This window comes from Bos grunniens, chromosome 6 (assembly GCF_055505025.1).
Source record: "Bos grunniens cultivar Pamir isolate PY7600 chromosome 6, Bosgru_T2T1.0, whole genome shotgun sequence".
Taxonomy (NCBI): Eukaryota; Metazoa; Chordata; class Mammalia; order Artiodactyla; family Bovidae; genus Bos; species Bos grunniens.
Genome location: NC_141170.1, coordinates 47452685 through 47460984, shown reverse-complemented (window position 1 = coordinate 47460984; position 8300 = coordinate 47452685). Strand labels below are relative to the sequence as shown.

Here is an 8300-nt window from a genome sequence, read left to right as displayed (position 1 = left end):
GGACAGGAAGTGATAGAGGGTCTCAAACGAGTTTGAGTACAGGTAACTCAGTTACTACAGTAGGTTGTTAGAGTAGGAGACATCGGGGGAATAGGAGGACGGAAGTTAGAAAGGGTCGTAGTTCCAGAAGAGGTTACTCAACTGAAAAGAGTAGTCCACCAGTTTCATGACCTCGAAGTCATAGTCAGGAAGATTACTTATAAGTCCCAACTAAAGGAAATCCTACCTGACCAACCTTGAGGAACGTCAGGTTCCCTGAGAGTTCTCAGAAAAGGTCGTGGTGTCACGCTACGTACCAATACGTTCGACCGTTCAGGGTACTAGTCGTTCTGACACAGTCGTCCGACTTCCGTGACCTCTCGTCTACCAAATCAAAGGTGGACTAGACTACTGGACCCTTGACCCTCTCGACTTCCCCAACGACGACGACGACGATTCAGCGAAATCAGCACAGGCTGAGACATGCTGGGGTATCTGCCGTCGGGTGATCCGAGGGGGCAGGGACCCTAAGAGGTCCGTTCTTGTGACCTCACCCAACGGCAAAGGAAGAGGTTACGTACTTTCACTTTTCGCTTTCACTTCAGCGAGTCAGTCCAGGCTGAGTCGCTGGGGTACCTGACGTCGGATGGTCCGAGGAGGTAGGTACCCTAAAAAGTCCGTTCTCATGACCTCACCCCACGGTAACGGAAGAGGCTCGACTTCCCCATTCACGTAGGTTAACGACCGTCCGAACTCCGAGTCCTTCTCGACTACAAAACCAATCCTTTTTTCACTCGGGATCAAGTTTCTTCCGTATCTGTCCTCTTTAAGAAAGAATGAGCCCCTTTCCAGTCGGCAAACCCCAAGACACAAATAAGGACGACCAGTTCAAGGGTTTGTTTGAGTTAAAGTACAACATGAATGATGGAGTTTCGGGAGAGTGGTAAGTAAGTAAGTACATACGTGTTTTCTAATAAGATTTATGAACCGTACACAACAGAGTAAATTGGTAACCTAAACCCTCCCCCCCGTGGGTCCTTCGGGAACAAAAATATATTGTTGTTAGGGTAATTCACTTAAAAGGGGGTTAATATCTGTTTTTTCGACTACGAGTCTCGGAGTTCACTCGTCACGTGAAACGTGATTATGAGGGGAGAAGGACGTTAGGAGAAGGAGGAAGGAACCTAGAACCAAGTTTACAGTGGAGGAGGTTCTTCGGAGGGAACTGGTAAGCAAGAATTTCTCGATCGTGAGACTTAGTGAGAACGTGAAGTAAGGTAAAAAAGTGTCGGGGATAGTGAGAAACTTTAATATAAAAATTAAATACACAGAGTTCAAATAACAGACAGAAGGAGGTAATCTTACTCATTCAAGACACTCCAACTCTTTCCAGTGGAGGAGATTCAACCCGGTCAGACTTAGAAACCGAGAATTTTCCTAAGAACCACGTATCATTCGGTAGTTAATCACAAGAAACCTACTTTAGTACCTATGTGGGTCTCAGTGTGTCGACCATTCAGTGTCTCAACTCTAAAGTTGGATCTGTACGGAAAGAGATTTTAGATCCTAAATACGGAAAAGATCTGAAGTGTGATAGGTAGAACGAACTTTGAAACAATAAATGAAAAGACAGAGAGGAAGTGCCAAAGACTCTCATTACGCTGGTGTAGGAGAGTATCGAGGATAATCCTGTACCGGAGCGAGAGGTCTGTGAGGCGGGCAAACGACTCTACTGATGTAAAGGTACTGTTGTAGTCTCCTCCTTCTTCCCGAGTCTCCGGGACACACGAAAAGGAGGGGAATCGTAGTGTCTTATTCTTCTCCAGGAGGAGTCGAGCGAAGTCCGGTCTTCACAGTAGACGTCGGAACCCTCCTCAGTGTCGGGGCCACGACTGTCGGAGGGGGCCCACTGTGCGTACGTCCCGTCTCCGAAGTCGGGTCCGGGGTAAAGTCCTCATTCGTGACCGGTTCAACGAATCTTCTACAATCTGGAAGACCGTTCCTTTGAACGAACCGGGGACAAGAGTCCCCGTCCTAAGAAGAACCGGTCACTGTCGGACCCACTAAGTCTCCCATCGGTCGGTAGAAGAATGAGGACCTCACTTGTGTCACGTCCTTTTCGGAAGGGTGGGCTCGGACGGAACCAAAAAAGGTAAAAGGGGACTCGTCCTTTTTTTTTTTTCTTGTTACCTTTGAGGGGTAAACACGGCCACCTCTCTCTCTCGATACTTACTTTGGGAAGAAATCACGAGTGTTTAGTAAGTGAGACGGCAGTAGTCTTTTGGGTCTCCTCATTTCTTCCGTCTGAGCCGAGGACACCGGTGGGACTTCGGTTCCCCGGAGGCCTCGTTGTCTCTCCTACACGAGCGGAGAAGAAGGTACCTTGGTCGGGGTCGGTACTTTCGGTTCGTCGGAGACGAGGTGATGCGTGCGACAAAACGTGTCCCTAAACCTTCGTCATGAGGTGAAAGGACCTGACTATCTCGTCCGTCGACGGACTGTACATACCAAACTGTCGTCGATCTGTACTGAAGGAAGGAGTTTTATCGAGGGATACGGACTTAAAGGGGGTAATTGTATTATGGGAACTCAGAGTGTCTTAACAGGAAATTCTCTTGGCACTGTTGTTACGTTTGAGGGGATCTTCCGGTTAACAGGTGAGCTGTCCCCAGTCGTTTGAAAAAGACTTTTACTGGTCTACCATCTATAAAATCCAATACACCTGGTGTACCAGAGGTGACGTTGACGTTATAATTGAAGACGTCTCCATCAGGGTATCGTCGGGGTCTACCGTACACTCACTTACCCGTACCGACACAAGGTTCTTTGAGGTGGTTCGGACACCGTCCGACCTGACCCGGGTAACGTGTACTGGGTAGTCGGGACGCGTTCCGACATTCAGTCACTGGAATGGTAGAGAGATGGGGGTCTCGGAGAGTGTACTCCGTACGTCTTACTTCTCTACGACGTTACGACAAACAACTTCATCAATGGTCGATTGTTGTCAGGTTCCCTCCGACAAACTATCGGTCGTAAAGGTCTTCCTCGGAACTATATCGTCCCTTATAAGTCTCCCGACTCTTAACTCCTCCCATCCCGAGATTTTACTTTAAACGGTTGAATCGTTAAAATTGATTTGTCTAGACAACCAATATCAGTATTTAGAGGTCTAAGGTATGGACCTACTCTCGTAGTGCCTAGTACCAGGGGTAGACCCCTGCTCGTCTTTCCTTTCTAACCCTCGTTTCCTTAGTTTATTCTTTGGGACCCGTGTCAGTGAGAAAGGTTGAAACCGTAAAAACAATATAAGGACGGAGTCCTTACTACAAACGAAAACAGTAAGGTCTGTTACTCGGTCTCAGGACAACAAGACCGAATCCACTTGGTATTTCGGGAAACCTTTGTCGAATCAAGAAGACATTCGGTCCTGACGTTCCGTCGCACGGTGACAGGAAGAAAGGAGGGAGAGACGTCAACGTAGTGACACCGTCAGTGTCGTGGGTTCTAGTCAGATAACTGGAGAAAGTTCTACCGTCTTCACTACTGACACTTCCACTCTTTACTAAAGTCATTTCCTATTAACGACAGCAAAAGTGAACCGACGAAAAACCTGATGGTATAGCCAAACCATCTCGTGTCTCGTGATTTCGGACTCAACACACACGAGTAACGTCAAGGTCTGAAAGTCCCTGGAACACAGACAGTCCTATCCATTCCAAACCGGCGTCATTGAAGTTTTAAAGTCAAAGAAGTGTGTTGGGTGCAAATAAAGAGTACAATGTACAGGTTGCACCAACAGTCCGTCCGAGAGTAATCAGCAAGTTCCTGGGTCTATGAGAACCGAAGTGGTAGTGTACACAGAAGAACTAGTAGAGTAGTCCCCTTTCCCGTACCGTATAATACGGGGTCTAAGATTTCGGAGACGGGTCTTCACAGTATTAGACAGTGTAAAGTAACTGACTTGTTCAGTGTACGATGTACCTTGAAGATTCTCCCCCCAATTCACGTTAGGATGGTATACGGACCTTCCTACTGTGTCATCACTCAATCGGATTACTGATGGTCTCCTGGACTTATTTCCCAACTCCGTAGTCGAACGTACTCCTTAGTTTATAGGAGTCCCTTTCTGTGAATCGATCTTCGACTCATGACCAAGTCGAAGCCCTTGTCCTCAATTATACTTATAAGGTCTCCGTCGTGTCCTCTTGTTGCGAGTAATTCCTTTCCGTTAACGACTTCCGGTTCAACTTCAACTTCGGACTCCTGACTTCGTCCATAATTTCTCTTGACTCCGAGGTGTCACCCTCTTAGCAGTCTGACGGAAGAAGGTCCTTCTTCGTCGGAAATTTTCTTTTTTTCCGACTCTATTTACGTTACACCTATAGTGATCTAAGTCATATTTTGGTTCCCAATTCGTGTCGTCATCGAGACTCTCACCCATTTTGATGACTGCACCTTTTCTCAACTGTATAAGACTACGTCTTCCTTTACCTCGCCACTCCTTCTACGACCATACAGACGGGGTAGGACCAAAGGTTCACTTCGGGAGGTCCGTGATGTCATCGGGATCCCGGGTTCCATTTTGCTTGGTCCGGACCCTCGGTCCGATCGTGTCAACGCATCTAGCTCGTGACGTGCAGAACTCGACGACGGTCGGTGTGACACTAAATACACTTACGTCACGGGTCCTCGACTGTCACTCGTTTCACTTCTTAGGACTCACTATCGGGACAGAGGTGTGGGATATTTTCCGTTCTAAATCTGGGGGCGAGAAGTGAAGGGTGTCGAGGACGGGCGAAGTCGCAGTAAAGGACAAAGACCGGAACGGGAGTGGGAAACTGAGACTGTCGTCTCGATCGACAAGACCAAAGTTACCAGTCCCAAATGGTCACGAAGGGAATGAACAAGGGGTCTTCACTCCAGTGTCTCCCACTTAAGTTCCAGTACGTTTCATACAGTCGGATCTCGCTTCATCTCCTTCAGGCGACAAACGTTCGTACACCTGTAGGGGTTTAGTCCTCTCCGTTCCTACTCGGACCTTAAGGGTACTCGTCTCCTGCGTTCCTTAATCCAAAAAACAAAGACAATAACAGTCAGAGGACCAAGTGACTCCTACCACACGTTCTATTGTCTCCATAGAAGTCACGGATGTGTCACGAGTCATATTTCGTCCAGGAGTAATTTACAACCACCCTTTTTTTAGTACTTATGTATATAAATTTCTTTTAAGTTGGAAGAAGAAAGGTATCAGTATTCTTACTTCCCTTAAACTGGTGTTTTGTTCGATGACTTTACACTTTTTCAGTTGGTTGATTTCATCTTCCTCTCTTCCACCCAAAAAAAAAAAGAGGACATCCTTTCGTTCCATGGTAGATCTTGGCTTAACTACGAACCCCTACCACAGAAGATCTATTTGTGAGTGAACACTTAACCAGGAATGTTAAAGTCAGGATTCTACAAGTCCCCACCTCACTCAAAGTCAAGAAATTTACGAACATTTTTGTGGTTCGTCCCAATCACAGACCATAATCGTGTTTTGTAACTTCCATAATAGTGGAACTTTTGATCGTGGTTTGTAGTTGTCACAACGGTATTGTTATAACTTGTTTATCTTTTAACGAAATCAGGAACCAGTAAAACTCCCTTTCGTTACATAAATGTATGAAGAGGAATCTCTTCGTGTTTATATCCACTGTTAACTTGCACGTACCCACACCTTATTGGTAAAAAGTACTTTAGTACTACGAGTCGTTTTATTTATGACTCTGACTTCGGTTCAGTTAGAATCCGTTTGTAAACGGAGACTTACGTGCACACTGGAGGGGAGGGTAACAGGAAGGGGTAAAATGAAAGACTGTGTCTGTACACAGAGACAGTTCAAAAGACCACTTTTGAACTGAGTGTAGTTATTGCCACTTTTGAGTCGAGTCGTAGTTGTTCCGAGACCGAAGTATTTATAGACAGGAGTTTATTTGTCTTTTAGAGTAAATCTTTGTTTTTTTCTTTCATCCCTTCTACCATTTCCTGTCCTGTCTCCCACTTTAGACTGAACTAAATAACCTGCGATAATAGGTTGTCGAATAAGAGACGGTTGTACACATGACCGGTAGTTTTTTGGGTACGAATTGCTTCTAAAAGTAGTTGCGTAAACGAATTACGGAATAAATGTACGTATCTTAAGGTGTATCGTAACGAAGACTGGTTCCCTGAGTCCAGAATCTCTTTTTCTACAACGTACCCCAAGTGTGGTACTTTAAGGGACCCGAGTGGTGTATAGTCCCCGAAGGGAACACCGAGTTCACCATTTCTTAGACGGACGTTACGCCCTCTGGATCCAAGTTAGGGACCCAACTCTTCTAGGGGACCTCTTCCCTTTCCGATGAGTGAGGTCATAAGACCGGATCTCTTAAAGTCCCTAATATATCAGGTACCCCAGTGTTTCTCAGTCTGTGCTGAGCTGTAAGTGGTACATGGGGTAGTGGGTCCTCGTCGACCGGAACATCTTCCGTCTTACCCGACACCTTCTGAGTCAATGTCGGGTTAAACCCTCTTAGTGGACTTCCAGTCTCAAGATTAATTATCCTACGGTGTATACGAAACGCCTCTTCCGTTACCGTTGGGTGAGGTCATGAGAACGGACCTTTTAGGGTACCTACCTCCTCGGACCATCCGACGTCAGGTACCCCAGCGACTTCCACCCTGTTCTGACTCGCTGAAGTGAAAGTGAAAAGTGAAAGTACGTAACCTCTTCCTTTACCGTTGGGTGAGGTCACAAGAACGGACCTCTTAGGGTCCCTACCCCTTGGACCACCCGACGGCAGATACCCCAGCATGTCTCAGCCTGTGCTGACTTCACTGAATCGACGTCGTCGTGTATACGAAACTTAGTCAACGGTTATGTAAAGAGGGTTTCGGTATCCAGGTCCTAGTTCCCATTTTCACCCTCACCGAAAAGAGTGATACAGTGGCTTATAGGTCAGTGTCGTATAAACGAAAGGCACGGACGTTGAGACCCGAGAAGACAGAGACTCCAGGTTAAAGTATGCCTCTTTTCGAAGGTAGTCCACTGTACCTTGACGACGTGACTACACTTTCGGTACTGACGGTTGACCACGAGGGGAAGGACGACTTGAACGATCCCCTCTTCCCCAAAGACATGACCACCTAGGAGTAATACATGACTCCCTGTAGTCAAAGGATAATATGTTCTGGCAAGAGATCTTGATTCCCTAAGAGGTCCCATAATGTATCATGTAGTCGATCTTAGACTAAAACCTTCACCGACAAAATACATGCACGTACGATTCATCGAAGTCAACACAGACTGAGAAACGTTGGGATACCTGACATCGGGTGGTCCGAGGAGACAGGTACCCTAAGAAATCCAGTCTTATGACCTCACTCAACGGTAAAGGAAGAGGTCCCCTAGAAGGACTGGGTCCCTAGGTTAGACGTAGAGAATACAAAGGATGTCACAGTCTGTTCAGGAAAGGAAGATCGCGGTGGACCCTTCAGGGATAATGTATCAAGTACGATTCAACGAAATCAGCACAGGTTGAGAAACGTTGTGATACCTGACATCGGATGGTCCAAGGAGACAGGTACCCTAAGAGGTCCGTTCTTATGATCTCACCCAACGGTAAGGGAAGAGGTCCCCGAAGGGTTGGGTCCCTAGTTTGGACCCACAGAATGTAGAGGACGTAACCGTCCGTCCAAGAAATGGTGATCACTGTGAACCCTTTTGGGTAATGTATCATGTGGGTACAGGTATGATTTTCCATTACTTGTACTATAGTAGATGTCGGTTTGGTTCTTCGATAGTAAAAACATACCTTGAAATTTGTACATCCTTTTCACACATGGAATCGACTTATCGGTTCCCTCACTAGGTGCGAGGTTTTGATGGAAAGATACAGGGAACCTGACGTTCCTCTAGGTTGGTCAGGTAAGACTTCCTCTAGTCGGGACCCTAAAGAAACCTTCCTTACTACGATTTCGACTTTGAGGTCATGAAACCGATGGAGTACGCTTCTCAACTGAGTAACCTTTTCTGAGACTACGACCCTCTCTAACCCCCGTCCTCCTCTTCCCCTACTGTCTCCTACTCTACCGACCTACCGTAGTGACTGAACTACCTGCACTCAGACCCACTTGAGGCCCTCAACCACTACCTGTCCCTCCGGACCACACGACGCTAAGTACCCCACAGTTTCTCAGCCTGTGCTGACTCAGTGACTTGACTTGACTTGACTTGACTACAAGACGAGTCACTACACTCCTGACTGGGGAGAGAAACTTGTCAACCGAGGACCAACACGAGA

General features: G+C 46.7%; 1 pseudogene; it reads left to right on the top strand.

Moving 5' to 3' along the window:
* The first annotated feature begins 625 nt into the window (after positions 1–625).
* The window catches only part of LOC147370663 (mitochondrial-processing peptidase subunit beta-like), a 73376-nt pseudogene continuing 65701 nt past the window's right edge, over positions 626–8300 (top strand).